Here is a 17,206-nt window from a genome sequence, read left to right on the forward strand (position 1 = left end):
GTTTACCGAGGTAACAGAAATGCCTTGCTCTAAAGTTGATGCCGCCCCACGGTCCACGATCAGTACGCCACTCAGACCTTCTCGCTCATAGATTTGAAGTGAACTTGTCCGCCGTTATTATGCAGACACTAGAGATGGGAGGTCAATCCTAGCTGAACTACTTTTTTTGTAAACACGCGGGAGACACAACACATGACGTTAATGCAATTAGGGATGAATATAGGTGCTTTGATGGGCCTATGGAAGGAGCCCTGAAGTGCAATTTCATGGCTGTGCATCTATTAATCAAAAAGTCTTGAGTTATTTATTTTATGTTTCAAAAGAAAGATTTTAGACTTTCTTGTTGGCGAGGGGACTAGCAAGCGTAGCCGATGTCTTTGGTAATTAGCCTACAACACTGCAGGTATAGACTATATCACACAACATAAATAGCCCACATGTATCACGTTTAGACTTTGTGTGGTGCATGCGTGTATGAAACGGTGTATCGATTTCGGAGATTATATAATAGTAAACCGAAAAGAAAAGAAAGTCCTTTATGCATTTGTCTCCCTCTGAAATGACAGATCTTCTTTAACGAATGGTTTTAGTTGGGCTTTTAATCATGATTTAAATTGACACAGTAACCTACATTTATTTGTGACTGCAGACTTCGAGGTGAATCTCAGGGAGTGGACCTATAATAAAGATTTATGTGGAGAATTAACAATTATCGGTGGCATAATTTCATTGGCACCAAGTTTGCCTGTTCAATTTATAACATCCTCCTCATATCTCCTACCTACAGTGAACAATATAGCATATGATATGATGGCATAACATCAAATTTAATTCACGTTTACGTTGGTGTGAAATAGCCTCGCCGGTTCTGTTAAAATAAATCTTTTAACGGACATATCCTCTCATACTTCCCGTACTTCTATAGGCTATTCATTAGGTAAACAACATTGTTGCAATTACCAGCCAATGGCCCATACCACACCATTTAACCTATTGTTTATTTATTTTTTATAGTATTATTTTTTAATTTATTGGATATTTGTTGACCCTTTCACTATCATTAGCCTAAGTTAATTATGTGGAATTGACAAATTATGAAAATAATAATAGGCCTACAATCACTATAATATTTTGAATCGAACATTCACGAATTGAAAAATAAATAAACAACATTTTTTTTTTTTTTTTTTACTGAATGTTAACATATTTTGGACTAAACCGTCGACTGTTAATAAATAGCCTGGGTTTTCACGAGGGGACAGTAAAAAAAAAGCCAGTGATAATCGGCAATATTAGCCTCGTATTGATATTAAACCCCAATAGCCTGTAGCTTATTTCATAGCCTTGAAAAACTACTGTAGAGGAAAAATGCATCGAAAGTAAACGTGGCGCATATCTACATTATAGGCCTATACGTTCGCAAGTAAGCTTAAATGGCCAAATTGCATGGTCTGAGCAAGCAAGATATACGAGGGTCATTAGCCTCTATGATCCTTTTAGTATCTGCATGTTAATGCTTTAATTCGTTAAACAAGCTTTAAAACATTTTGAAACTAAATTAGAATTGCCTACATCAAATTAATTTGAATGAGAACGTTGCTTTCTTTAGCCGGCAGAGAACATATTTGCGTGTCAGTTGACTCAAGCAGTAGCCTATATGAGTGTGTGAACTAGCCTATTTAGAAGAGATGTTTCTTGTCGAAGTTTGCATGGTGAGTAGGCTACAATAACTGCATGGGATGGACTTTGTCTTCTATAGTTAGCTTAATATTTGACAAATGAACGGCTAACATGCATATTTAGGCTACAATCGACTGTTAATTTAGTCTTATTTAGTCAATTTTTTTCAGACTGGATTGTTTCAATAATGTATGTAATGTTGATTTTGGAAAAACATTGGCCTACATAACGAGCCCAAGATTATTTTCAGAAAGTTAGAAATTAGCCTATAGGCTATTCAAATTAGGGGTTGTTCCCAGCCGCACCATTACATTTAGAAAATCAAACCACCTTATTGTAAAAACAAAAGAAAATATACAAATGTGTTGCCAAAACTGGAATTCCGCAAACAATTTGGCTTAGTTTGTATCCCGCTGGCTCCGTTCGTGCTGTGCAGGTATTTGTTAACGAGACTTGTTGCTGCTGTTACGTCATCGTTTAATTGAAAATTATCTTGTAAAAAAGGTCTTCTCCCTTCATGAAATAAGGTATTTAAGTCCTATTTATTTTGTACTGGTGTTTCCTGCATCTGCATGGCTGTTTCACCTGCCCTATAAATATAAAGACAAATCACGTATTCCCTTAAAAAAAAAGAAATGAAAGGTAAGCCTATAACTACTAAAGAGTGGTAATGATTGTAACAAATATTCAAAAAATAATGGTAACATTTGTTTATTATTAAGTTGAGTAAATAGGGTTTTTTGTCTGACTTTATGATTAAAGCTGATTGTAGTAAAAGCTTACACACCTTATGTTATGCCAATAAACACAAGCAAGTGATTGAAGATTTACCACAAACCAGTGCCAGAGTCTGGTTGATTTATGAAATGTACTGAACTCAGTCCCCAATGATAGGGTTTGAGAGCTGAGCAAGAAGAAGTGGTGTAGTGTTATGAAGCTCTGGTATACTGTAAACCACCACTAACACAAAACACCCCATTTGCTACAGGGTAAAGGCCCAAGCGTCACGCACATATAAGTCACTCAACCATGACATTCTCTCTAGCTAAAAGCTTTGTAGTAAATGGGGAGCACGGTTTTTATTCCAGTCAGCGTGTTTGACTTCCTGGAGGAAACATGGGCAGGTATGCATCACGGAGCCCGGGTCGACAGGAGGATCGGTTATCCCCAGACTCAACAGCCCAGCGCCTTTGGGGTTTATGTTGGCAGAGGGATCTTCTGGAACCCTAACAGGCTCCGTAAAAGTCCCTTGCTATCAGATCCTCTCGTAGGAGACAGGTTAGGGTGAGGGGGTGGGCGTGTGTGTGTTGGAGAAGGGAGGGGGAAGGGGAGTTCTGGTTGATGCCTGGTGGATGAATGTATGATGGAACCATAACAGCCTATATTCACAGCACATGTTTAAAAAGGCTGTTGATGGGAGATGGGAAACATACTTTGATTTTCTTTGTAATAATATTCAATATGCCTGATATTGAACTTTAGGGTTTCAAAAAAAAAAAAATCAACTCCCTGAAATCATTGTTTAGTATGTAATAAAGTCTGTGGAGTACAGACACAGCTTCAGTCATGATGACCGATGTCATGTTATTCAAGGAAATAAAACGAAAACATCAGAAATATGTCCTCTATCGCTAAGAGAAACAACAGGCTTGATGGAAAGCGGAGTTGGAGTTGAACCTGTCTCTTGTGAAGTCCAGCCAGCTCATACTTGGAGTCTGGGGTAATTAAAGGAACGTTGGGAATTCAAGGAATACCAGCTGAGCTTCAACAAACGCTCTTCAGTGTGCCCACCACATCACAGAGGTCCGGGCTGCACAGCCCCACATCTGTCAGTAGTCTCAGGTTTTTATTTTAGGGTGACATTTCCCAATGGGTCGTATGCAACGTTTTATTCTTCTATTGCCTTTGTTCACACTTTCTGTTTGGGGACAGCTGCTGCAAGTCTGATTCCTGTCTTGGTTTGATTGTAGAATATGTTTTATTTATAGAGCCCTACACGAAGCTACAAGGTAATCAGAGTTTCCAAATGATCATTCTTGGTGATCTAAGAGCATTATGGGACTCCCATAGACAGTTGAGTGACAGTGTACTATTGGCAGTGAATCACAGCTTTTAGTCGAGGTCATCTTGTAACGCTAGACATGGTCGCCAGATGATGTGACGCTATGGCTTCCTCAAAGTGTTGATTGTGGCCGCCATGGTGACACTGTGGGTGCTGCGCCATGGCAACCTCCTCAGCAAAGCGATGACTCCTCCACGGTAAACATCCTCGCTCCACTATCGTGTTGATCCTTCGCCATGACAACCAGACAGGGAGCCTCCTCTGTGATGCTGTGTGTCAGTGGGAGGTTTGGCACATACTGTCATAGGCTTGGTTATTTCAACAGTGGATATTGACCAATGTTGGTACTATACCAACTAATGTGATTAGGACACCTGAAGGCCATGTATTGACAAGGTGTTATTCTTTTTTCCACACGGGGAGGTCTTGGTTAGGGATAGGGGGGTCCTGCTCTCTTCTTAGGATGGGCGTGCGCCCCATGCTCTCAGAGAGACTCCAGATTTTTATGTGTAGCTCAAATTGGTTTCACATGAGCTGGGCACACACTGCGTCAGCAGATTCTCTGATCAAATTAACCAGAGATGGGGAGAGAGAGCAAAGAGCCAGCGGTTGTACAGATCTATAATTCAATAAACAGGACCAAGGAGGGGGGACAGAAGGATGCAGTATTCTCCCGGCTCTTTATCACGTCCATCCTCGGTTAACCCGTCACAGGCCCGTCAAGACAGGAGCAGAGCTCCATCCATCAGCATCTCAACAACTTGGACAACTTGTCCTCCCTCCACCTTCCATGAGGACATTTACATTTTACATTTAGTCATTTAGCAGACACTCTTATCCAGAGCGACTTACAGTAAGTACAGGGACATTCCCCCCCGAGGCAAGTAGGGTGAATTGCCTTGCCCAAGGACACAATGTCATTTGGCACGTCCGGGAATCGAACTTGCAACCTTCAGATTACTAGCCCGCTTCCCTAACCGCTCAGCCACCTGACTCCCATGAGGAGTCAAAGGAATCCATAAACACGCAGAGCGTTCCGTCTCTGTGAATGTTAGCATGACAACAGATTCCTCTTGTTCTTCTAAATCCCGTCCTTAACCCAGACTCACCCCTGGACGTTTCTGAGGGGTGTGTGGGAGAGGATGGGGGGAGGGAGGAAGGCTCCAAGAAGGACATCAGGGTTCCTTCATCCTTCTTCTAAAACATGAAGTCAGATTCTCTATTCTCATGTCAGGTCTTCTCACTGACACAACCAGGTGCAATATCTTGGATCCCAGAGGTGTACACTTCCCAAAGAGATTTATAAATACAAGCCCTGTTTCTAAACTTAGATTAGGGACTCCAAGTCATAGAGAAACAAGTGAAATTCTTCGTCTGTACAATGAGGTACTGTCAGTGGTTTCCATTTGACTGACGGCATGTGGATAATTGGAGCATCACATGTTGTGGTTGGACCATGTGTAGGCTGCAGCTCTCTCTCGTTGGTAATTTAAACAGTGAGGTAGCACTCCTGATTATTCGAGTCAGGGGCTCATGGGAGGGTCCTGAGAAGATGGTTCTCAGAAGGTTCTTTTGAAGAGTCGAGGATACATGCTAGCAGCCAGTGTCCACAAAGTACACTGGCTTAATTGGGAAGGTTTCCAACAATCTCCATACACGGAATCCCCAATACTAATATATAGATATATAATAATATAAAATATATATACTGTATATAATATAAAGACCGGGAGTTTGTGAATCGACTGTGTGAAATCTCCACATTTTCAGAACTTGTGGTTGACAGCTGCCTGCCCTGTCTGTTACAGAAAGCCGATGCAGAATCAGTTGGTCTTCAATAGCACATGAGATAATGAAGATAATGAGTCGCACTGTTAATGGTTTGCAAATTGATCGCAGACAGGGATCGCGCCGTATGCTGAGCATTATGAAAAAATTACACGAACGTCCTGCAATTTTGATGTTCGCTTTAATATTGCTGGAGAAAGCCAGATGTGGTTTGTTCTGAAATCATCAAAGTAAATGATTGCAGTAAGAAAGCAGCATTTATTTAGTTTCCGTTAGCATTTTGTTCTATTCTTGGTGTTTTATGTTGTACTTATGATGGAGGATGTAAAGATGTTTTAGGTGAGGTGAGACAGAAAAGGTTGTCACGAACTGTACAAATGCAACAATACCCTACACATTGGCAGACAAAGACTTGTATTCAACGACAACTTAATAGAAGTCAAATGCTGTCGATCTGAAAATAGTACTATCTTCTTTTCTATTAATTGCCCAGACATTTCAATGCAGTTTACTCAGAAATAACGATTCATTTTGGTGTATTGAAGGTTTAGTCTGTATATTATCTGTATAAATATTAATATAAAATATAATTAAACTTTTACCTCTCATTACTACATTCATGCTAACTTCGGTTAATGTATTTCTAGGGCTGTGTTCAGTTGATTGAGGATAATTTGGTTTGGGCTCATATATAAACAATGTAATAGCCCAATTACATCTGAGTTAGGTTTATAGGGGTTAGCAGCCAAATAAACACAAGGCCCATGCATTCTACACTGAGGCCTCATTTCTCCAAAGTAACAATGTCTGTGCTATTGTGTTCAACATGCTCAGATTGACACAGTATATGTGTTCCAGTGATTGAATAAAACAGGTAAATTAATTTGCGTGTGTGATGTCATTGTGGATTTTCTCAGAGCAGGACGATATAAGACGCCCACCTCGTTTCAGAAGTCAAAGGTGGGCAAGGTAACAGCAGAACATTCTAGAATGCCGTCTCTGACCCAAGTCCCCTCTTTCTCCCAGCTTGATACTGTATAAGCGGGTGTTTGGATTGTAACATAACACTGGGTGAGCTGTCCTGACCTACTCTTCCCACAGAAGAGTCTGGTCAAGCCAGGCTGTGTGTGCAGAGGCGAAGGACCCAATGAAAACAAAAGGAGGTCTGAGGGAACAAGCCCGGAGATCCAGGGTTCAGCACCACCACACAGGGCCCATGGAGGAGCCCTATCTAGATAGAGAAGGGGCTGCATTCCCCTGAAATGAGCTTCTCTGGGATGAAAGCTCTGTGTGAGCTCCCCGGATGACCCACGACCCTGTCTGTGTTTGTGCAGGGGGAGACCCTGATCCTGCGCTCCCTCCCTCCCTGCCAGGTTCCAAGGGAGAGGGGCCCGGGGGGTGGGGGTGGCAGACTGGCCTGCTGCTCTGCCCTCTGGTGTTTTGGTTGCTGGGGCTGGGGCAAACTCTCAGAGGAGTGGTCACTGTCACTGAGCCGACCTCTCACCCCAGGAGAACCAGCGGTGTGCCCAGGGAGGCCGGCTTGAAGGGTCACATGTCACAGTTTGCAAAGAGAAAGTGTTTACGATGTCAGTATTTTAATTCCATGATCACATTAAGCCGGTTTCCAATGAATTATCTTAGAACATTTGCTTGCGTGACCATCCTTTATTTGCTCTCCAAGAAAACACATACTTATTAATTAGAGTCACTGTTTGTGTCACTGTTCGTTAATTCAAGTAGAGAGGAATAATATTAAATACTTCAGGAAAAGTAAGATTGCAGATTGGAAAGGTGTGTTAACTGGTATTCAACCAGCTGAAGCACCTACGTAACATGTATGTACCCGAGGTCAGACCTTGACTGGTAGGAGGGGAGCTGTGCAGGAGGCCACATCCATGGCATCAAGCTTGTAGTGGGGGGTGAGTAGAGGAGAGGAGAGGAGCTGTCAGCAGAAAGCTGTTAGCAGACGATTTCTCTGCCACAAGTGTGCTGATGTCCTGATAAACCCCCAATCTTGGATAACCCTAAGCAGGGAAAAGAAGAATAGAGAGACGGGGTCACAGGCCACTGAACTGTCTCAGTCCTGGGTCCTTTTATCCACATGACATAAAAGTAAGAGGGGAGGTCCTGGAGGTTTCTGCGGCACAGGGCTGCATTCTCGGTTCTGAGGTTTGGAGGCACGTCCATCGGGGGTTGGAGGAGCACCATGCAGGGACAACCTCTGCTCTATCCTAAGGCTTTGCAGGATGTCAGAATCAGCCCCCAAACACAGCCAATTACAAACAAACACAGATGCCTTAAATTCCACTTTTACTTGAAACAGTGGAGTGACCCCCGTGTCTGCTCCTCTGCAGTTACCCCTATCCATTCCATCTCCCCCTCGGGCAAATGTTAATCCAATAGAGGTTTGTCTTGAAGGGAGGTGAAGCAGGAAGACACCGTGGGGGTCAGTGGAGGCTAAGGCCCACCATTGCCCCCTCCACCCAACCCCCTGGTCTACATGTGTTCAGGGGGGCCAGTAGAACAGAGAACATTTTGACCTGACTGTTTGGTTTTCCATGACCCTCCCCTGGTCGCCCGCAGTCCCCATCAGTCCGACGGCTGGAATAGTTGATCGTGTCATTTATTTTTCTCTTTCTTGCACGCTCACTTTTCAATTTCACTGGGCAAGAAGTCATTATTCTCGATGAAAATAGGAGACTTTTTTGTGTAAAGGCGAAACAAACCTGTGGTGGCTTGGCTGCGCAACAGTTGGGCTGTGTTGGACTGACATGTTCCCCATCGCTGTACTGATTCCAAGGTCAGGGTTGGAGGTCAGAGAGAGATCAGCTCTAGTCCCCCCTCTCATAAACACCCCCTGAGCCTGGAATTACCTTCACAGGATGCCGACTGGAACCTACTACATCAATGTGTGTCAGACAAGAAAGCTGTCTCTCTCTGTCTCTGTCTGTCTCTCTCTGTCTCTCTCTGTCTCTCTCTGTCTCTCTCTGTCTCTCTCTGTCTGTCTCTGTCTCTCTCTGTTTCTGTCTCTCTCTGTCTCTGTCTGTCTCTCTCTCTTTGGTTTCTGTCTGTCTTTGCTTCATATTCTGTCCCTATCTCCAATTCTCTCTTTCTCTCTCCTTATGAGTGGGTTGATTTGGGTTGGTTTGCAACATTCAGTAGAAGGCAATGTCCCAGAATGCAATATCCGGATAAGGTTTTGTGGCTGCGTCATAAAATCTCTCTGGCCAATCTGCAGTCCCCTATGAACTTTAGGCTCACTCTGTGATTGCATCTGAGAACCCCACTTCAGTCACACAAAACGACATGGGTGCCTCAAACCTTTCAACCTAATTAAAAAACGAATGTGTCCTCTCTCTGTCACTCTCTCTCTTGATTTAAGGCTTTAAATTACAGACAGTTTTTATATGTGGTTGTTTGTATGGCCCCAACCACAGAGCATGTGACATATTCTCTGTATTCACCAGTGTTTTCACGAAACTCCAATCTTCATTGCTTACTGCCACTCTTGACTGAACCTTGATGGAGTACAGTAAGCTGTCCAGTGTACAGTTAACACCACGGAACCACAGACCTGGTGCTGTTTACGTACACCCTGTAGAGTTGCCTCTTCTGGAACCTTGATGGTTTTCATCACGTGGCTCGGCTGTGTGCGTGTTCGAACCACACTTTCAGATAGTACGACATCGCTGACCCCAAAGCCAGAGGTCGCTAGCGAGGGACAAACAGAGGCGTACTCTTCTGTTCTAATGGCCTGGAATGTCCACATGGAGACAAGAAAGAGTCTCTTTCACAAGGGTCCCTAATCAGAGTCATGCTGCCCAAGCTTAATTTGGGAGGACACTTGCTGAACAACCGCCTTGTCTTCATTCAAACGACTGCTTGGTGCCCTGTTCACCCTGTAGGACCACTACAGACTTATGTTTGTCCACAGCGACAGCTGTGTCTCCATCGCCCTCATACTACCCATTCAGAGTCACTTGTTTAACTCAACTCTTGGCCGCTGGTTCATGGTCTGTCTAACAGCAGGAATGGTGTGGCGAAATTGAATATGAAATCTATGGAATGCTTTTCCTGCATCACATCAAAAAGTCAATATGTGGCAGGTGGATCAATTAGGGACAACTAAAAATATGTCAAGTATAAGAGGCACAACTCGCAGACAAACTTTGTCCATATTCAGACTGGTGGTGTTGTGTTTCTTCCAGGATATAAACTTAACCTTATTTATTTTTTATTTTTGCTGGACTCAAGACACAGGCCAGCCATCATGAAGCTACAGTAATCAATATTTGTCCAAATTGACTTGATTAGATGGGTAGGAGCTTGATGATTAAAGTTGGATGGTGCAATTTAGTGACCATTCCTCGTCCCTCTCTTTCATCTTTGAGGAAATGGAAGATAACATTATGTGGGCATTTATGTGATACTATTCAACGTACGTACACCATCCATAAACTGTTCAGAGGAGATTAGAGCCGGCTGCAATATCATCATCACATCCCTGATTACTCCCGGCAGTTTAACAAGTATTTAAAACAATTATTAAAACTTGATGCCACATCTTTGGACACTAGGGTCCAAAGAAGTGGACACTAGGGTCCAAAGAAGTGGACTCTAGTGAGATCCTTGAGGGGCCTTGGCTGGCCCTCAAGGATCTGTCCTCACCATTGTTTATGCAGTAGAGTTCTATTGTAAAGCCCTAGCCTAACTGTTAGGGTGCAGTCCAGTGATTGACTGAGTTTGGCCAGAGAAATGACAGGTCATTAATGACACATGTTGGATAATGCACTTGTCTTTACATGTTCTTGCCAAGACTGCTCACAGCCCCATGAGGGCCTTCTGATGGTGGCAGAGGTTCTCCAGAAATCTATGGAAATGAAGGATTTAGACTGATCGATTTTTCATCTAGTCTGTGTAATTGCATTTGACTCTCAAATCCCTTTCACAGTAACATCCTGTATGGTGTCGTAATTTTTCATTTTTTAGAGACTCTGCTGGTGATTTTGAATCGCCCTGAGAATTTGTAGACTTTATGGAACTGCTTCACTGCCACAGAGTAAAACTATGAAACAGGCGATTTTCTTTTCTCTTTCTTGTAATGCCACATATTTGGGTGGATTAGCCACTGCAGATTGACAGTAAACGACCCTGTGAGTGTGGGTCTAATTCATCCACCATGGGGAGAATGTGGCATGTTGGAATTGAATGCATAAAAATGTAAGTATTTCTGGTTTACCGCTCAATTCTCTTTAATTAACGTGCCTGTGTTGGAGGTCGTGTCTATCTTTATTGGATTCTTACCACTGTGATATTGGACAACTTCTCTTGGCTATCCACTCAGCCATCTAGAATTGGATTACAAACACGACTCAGAGTTGGGGTGTAAATCTCTTGCACAATAAGAAAGACTTCTGCAGGCATTCGCGGCGTCTGACAATCCTAATTGGGATGTTTTTGTGGTTCCAATCTAAATATAGCGGCTCACATGGTAAACACAAGACACGGGAGCTGCTTGCACTGAAGACGCAAAGGTTTATGGTTCTTCAAATTGGTGGACTGGACACTCAGAGTGGTGGGGCGCATCGAGGGGTTCTGGCCCGGTGCCGATCAGGGCTCGTGATGGGGTCTGATGGGTAGTAGCCATGACGAAGGGTCAAGGACAAAGGGTCCACTCACCAGCCCCCTTTTGCTTTACGCCTCAAACTCACGTGCACTGCCCTTCGATTGCTTATTGAATTAAGTCTAATCACTCAATTAAAGTCACATGGAGGAGCAGCATAAGTTTCCTGGACCGAGCCACAGGTCCCCAGATAACGCACGCAGTGTTGTCACCCGTGGGAAGTCTCAAAACAAAACAGGCTGACATGCTAGAACCGTGACAGCTTGCTCCGTGTCTGGCAGCTGTGCGGGCGTTGAGGACAGGTGAGGCCTCCGGCGGCATCTGGGGTGTGGAGGAACTCCACCGCTGCTAGAAGCCTCCGTCTATCACAGGGCCTGGTCAGAGAGTGGCATTGTAGGGAGTCAGGTGGCTGAGCGGTTAGAGAATCAGGCTAGTAATCAAAAGGTCGCTGGTTCGATTCCAGGCCGTGTCAGCTGACGTTGTGTCCTTGGGCAAGGCACTTCACCCTACTTTCCTCGGGGAATGTCCCTGTACTTACTGTAAGTCGCTCTGGATAAAAGCGTCTGCTAAATGACTAAATGTAAATGTAATTGTATCAGGTAAAGGTCAAGTAGCAAAAATCCTCAGTATCCTTCAGGAATAATGCAACACTTCACAGCATGTTTCCATAAGTATGAGGCCACTTCCTACAGCCCCCAGACAAGTTTGGGAACATCGGCTATGGCTGGAGCCTGGTGGAGTGGAAGAGCCGTGGAGAGAAGAGGGTGAGTGAGGAGGAAATGGGGTCTGACATGTTGACTCAGGAGTAAATCCCCCCCGGACCCCTCAAAAGGCTGCTATTAGGTTTTAATAGCCCTGCTGTCCTGGGCCTGCTGTCCTGGGCCTGCTGTCCTGGGCCTGCTGTGCCATGCCTGCTGTCTTGAGTCTGCTGTCCTGGGCCTGCTGTCCTGGCCCTGCTGTCCTGGGCCTGCTGTCCTGGGCCTGCTGTGCTGGGCCTACTGTGCTGGGCCTGCTGTCCTGGGCCTGCTGTCCTGGGCCTGCTGTGCTGGGTCTGCTGTCCTGGGCCTGCTGTCCTGGGCCTGCTGTGCTGGGCCTGCTGTGCTGGGTCTGCTGTCCTGGGCCTGCTGTGCTGGGCCTGCTGTGCTGGGCCTGCTGTGCTGGGCCTGCTGTGCCGGGCCTGCTGTCTTGAGTCTGCTGTCCTGGGCCTGCTGTGCTGGGCCTGCTGTGCTGGGCCTGCTGTGCCGGGCCTGCTGTCTTGAGTCTGCTGTCCTGGGCCTGCTGTGCTGGGCCTGCTCCAGATCTGTGAGGGACATCTCTTAACTGGGCAGCTCAGGCATTTCTGTAACAAAGGAATGTTTTCAAAAGGATTATTCTCTTTTTAATATGTTCTTCCACTTTTTGACTAATGTCAAAATCCAGATCTTTCCCCCATGTATGTAAGACGAAAGGCACATGCAATGCACACATTATCTTCAAGAATGTTTTTAGATTCTTGCCATGCAACTGGTTAATCTGTAAATCGTCCAATGAGCACTGCTTGTTTTGAGACGCAATTCTCTAGTGTTCACTGGAATAGGAAAGCCCACCAGAATTATCCAAGTCAATTAGCATAATGTTAAAAGAAAGGTTCCCACTAGTGTAATCTAAAGCCTGAAAACGGGTTTCCATGTATGAGATAGAAGGACAGAATGTTTGGAGAGTATCCGAGTCTGAAAGAGAGGAACTGAGCTTTTATGTCAGGACACTTTGATTGTGTTACAGATTGGTTCCAGGTGAGGCGGGTCCTGGAGAGAGGGAAACCCAGGGGGAAGGGTATCTCTGTACTCAACACGGCATTCCAGGATTCCTGAACGACTAGCATTACTGTAGGATTCAGTTGAGGGGGTGAGGAGAATCGGTGAAGCTCACGTTATGTTGAGGTGGGTGGCAAAACGGAAGGGTTCCTGCAAGGCAACAGGGGTAGAGTTTGGATGCCTGTGTCTATGCTGTAGGACAGGACTGTACCTCAGACAAGCTGTCTAAAGCTGTGCAAATGCAACATGCCGTTTACAGAACCACAAATTCCTGTCCGAAATGCTTATGGATTTTGCAGTTGAAGTTCATTATCTATAGTCAGATCAGAGTGGAGGGCTTCTGGTGAGAGATGGGCCTCTCTGGTCCTGTTTCTGGCCCAGCTCAGAGTGGAGGGCTTCTGGTGAGAGATGGGCCTCTCTGGTCCTGTTTCTGGCCCAGCTCAGAGTGGAGGGCTTCTGGTGAGAGATGGGCCTCTCTGGTCCTGTTCTGGCCCAGCTCAGAGTGGCGTGGGCTGATTGGAAGCAGGCATGGCGCGGGAAGTCCAATTAGAGGCGGAAATTGCAGCGAGCCCGACAACACGGCACGGCCAGGCCTCGCCGCCCCCTCGCTTACCTGCACATCTGCCCTGCTTTTGAAAAGCCAGTGGCTGCTTTTTTCCACCACCTTAATTGGACTTTTTCCATTTATATCATGAAAGAAATACTGTACAGTGCTACGGTCTACTTCCAGGAAATGGTCTGGTTTTTCACTGATGTATGCTATGGGGGACATGGGGGTGCCGTTTAGATTTACGGCACACGGTCATGAATCCAGTGTTAAGCTCATCCACTGGAAATGATGGCCCAGAACTTGTGATTTATACTTGGAACAAATTGTGCTATCACAAGTACGAGAAGGATTTTGTTGATTTAAAAATGTAGATATATGCTACGTAATGACTAATGAAGAAGAGGAGGCAGAAGGAAGGGTCATGCACCAGTAAACCTCACAGCCCCACAGGCTGATGTCACAGTTAGGGAAATGCAGGAAAAATTAAAAAGTAATGAACTGTCGAACATACTTGGTGTAATGAAGAATCATTTGTATGGTCAGTACTACAAGTTTAATCTTCACATTGTAGATCTCTCCCTTTTCATCCCAGAAAACAGTTTCATCTTTAACCCCATAGATGGTACCCACTCACTCACAGTCATCCATTAACTTCAGGAATGTTCTCATGTTGTACAAGCTCATTTTCCTCCTCTGTAGAACTTTTAAAATAATACATCTGCAGTGCATATATATAATCCCGTTGATTATAGTCTTACATCCATATTCTTTGGTCCAGACAGTTACTATTTCTGACCTGGGGTTATATCAGAGCAGATCATGGGACATGATGCATGTAGATGTATGCTCAGGGAAATTCTCAGAGGTCCTCGAATGAGTCCTTGTCATCACCTCTGGTCTTACCAGCCAGAACATCCCCTTGAGAGGAGCGAGTACAATAACTAAACCAGACCATTATGTTGTGAAACACTACAATCTCAAGCAGTACATACGGTGTTCGAATTGTCTTTGTACAGTTGCATGGCTTTTCTCTATGGATATGTTCCCAGTACCTCACGCTGTCTGCTGGAAGCCCCGAGGCCAGGCCTGTGTGAGCCGGGCTCAGGGTAGTAAGTAGTGACCAGTGACCATGCTGTGCGTTCTCTGCATGTGTGGAGCGACGACTCTCTGGGCCCTGGTCCACATTGGGCCTGGTTCATCACAAGCCAGGAACACTGCTCCACATGTGGGGATCATTTCAGAGGGAACAATGACTTACCGCCCAAGAAACATATGTAAAAGACATAGATGGTCTTGAGGCAGATTTGTCCATCTGTAGTATTTGAGCAATTTTACTAACTTGAAGTGGATTATAGTTGAGTCAGAGTGTGAAATATGTCAATCATAAATACAACTGCTTTTGACTCACCTACAGAACGAAGCAGAGATTGTAATGGCCTTGTTTGTGTGTGTGTGTGTGTGTGTATGTGTGTGTGCTCTGATTGATGCCTATGGTGTGGTCTCCTAGCCCTCTAGATTGACATGGGCCCTAGGTCAGAGGAAGATCAGATGTGATAATCATTACTCTTTGAAAATCCATCCCCTTACACGTTCAGACATCTGTGTACTGAGTCCTGAGAGGATGCAGGGAAGGAGGCGAGAAAGAAAATATGAAAATTCCAAGAGAGAACATCAGGAGGAGAGCTGAGAGGGGAGTAAAGAACAAAGAAAGAAACCAAGATCGGAAAAAAAGTGTGAAGGAGGTAGAAAGCCGGGACAGCGAGCAGGGAGACTGTTCAGTACTGTTTGCAGGAGGCCCCAGTGGTCCATCAGGCAATAAATCCTCAACACATATTTACTCCAGTCAGTACACACGTCCAGGGAGAGTTTAAGGATGCACGCTTATTACTCACTCATCCATCTCCTAGTGTGCTGCTGTGTGCACACCACACACACACAGCGCACACACACACACACAGCACACACACACCACACAGCACACACACACACACACACACAGCACACACACACCACACACACCACACACACCACACACACACACAGCACACACACACACACACAGCACACACACACCACACACACCACACACACAGCACACCACACACACACACACCACACACACAGCACACACACACACACACCACACACACACACACACACACAGCACACACACACCACACTGACCCACAACTCAAACTTCCTCAACCACCTCCACCCTCATCGCCACCTCCACCCCCCCTCCCCCTTATCTCCACCCCCCCTCCCCCTTACCTCCACCCCCATCCCCTTACCTCCACCCCCATCCCCTTACCTCCACCCCCATCCCCTTACCTCCACCCCCATCCCCTCCCCCAGACAGCAGGCGCTGTGGGCTATCAGAGATCGCGGCAGGAATGTGGCTCCTGACAGACAGACCTCTGAAGACCACAGACAAAGTATGTTACCAATTAGCTCCATCTGATAAAGTGTGAGTGCAAGTGAAATCTAAGGCGGGCGTGATCAATAGCAGTTAGCTGGTTTCATCAGATCCTTTCTGACACTGATGGATCATACTGTGATTAATCACGTATGCGTTGCAGATAATTGCTTGACTGCAGCTTCGCCTAAGCTAACTGCAGCTCAACATGGCGGCAAATTCGTTCACATTATATATTTATTTGTTGCTCATCCAAACATTTTCACACTGGGTCCTGAGCTGAGCCCCCCATTCTCAAGATAATCTAGCCACAGGCACAAACGTCCAGAGATTCCTGCCTTATTGTTAGACTAGTGCAGTGCCCATGCTCAGGATGCCTGTGCCCACGATGTAGATGGTGATTAAGATGCCATGAGTTGATTTGGTGTTAATGCATAAAAGGGGCGTGTTCAACTATTATTGCATAATGGTGCAATAAAAGTTCCCGATGGCGGTACCACAGACCATCAGGCCACAGAAAGACAGACAGACAGAAATTCCTATAATTACAGTTAGATATTATAATTCATCCATCGATTCATCCTGCCTTCTTAACACAGTATCGCCACCTGCTGTTCACAGGAAGCATCGTGCCATGGCATGAGCAGGGGCACGATGTGTAGTGGTCACTGGCGTGGGACGTGGGTGAGCCGTTTGACAGAAACAAGGCACAGCACATTGCGGTTTCATCCTCAGAAAAGCCTCCTCGGTTTCCATGAGCACAGCTGGATGTTTTTAGGTTTTTACCCTCGCTGGCCTGCTGTGACGTGGGCAATGGAGACGAACCAGGCCCCCTTCTGCACACAAACACAGCACTACACTCCTGGCCTTGTCTGCAGCTGCTGAGGATGACACCAAAGGCACAGGGCTTTATTGAGTTCTACTGAGGCTGGTGTGTGAGTCAGGCCGGCGCTCTGGTAAGGCTCAGGCCCGCTCAGTCTTCAGGCTCCTGGATGAAAGCTGCAGGATGGAAAGCAGGCGGCTTGGCTGGTGCCCTGCCTGGTGCTCTTGGGGGCTTTGGTTGTTTTGTGGGGATGTCGTGAGGAGAAACGGGCAGCTTCTCCACGGCTTCAGTCTTCTTAAACCCAGTGAACTGTGCTCGGATTCCTACAGTCTGGAGCGAGGCAGCAGGCTGCGTTATCAGAGCATGATCTGGGTAGCCTGGCTTAGCAATGAGTTCTTGACATTTCTACCGCGGGAAGTCTGTATCTTACCTAGACAGCAGCTATGCCACACTTCAACCAGCATAGAATAC

The sequence above is a fragment of the Osmerus mordax genome, chromosome 4 (genome assembly GCF_038355195.1).
Source record: "Osmerus mordax isolate fOsmMor3 chromosome 4, fOsmMor3.pri, whole genome shotgun sequence".
NCBI lineage: Eukaryota > Metazoa > Chordata > Actinopteri > Osmeriformes > Osmeridae > Osmerus > Osmerus mordax.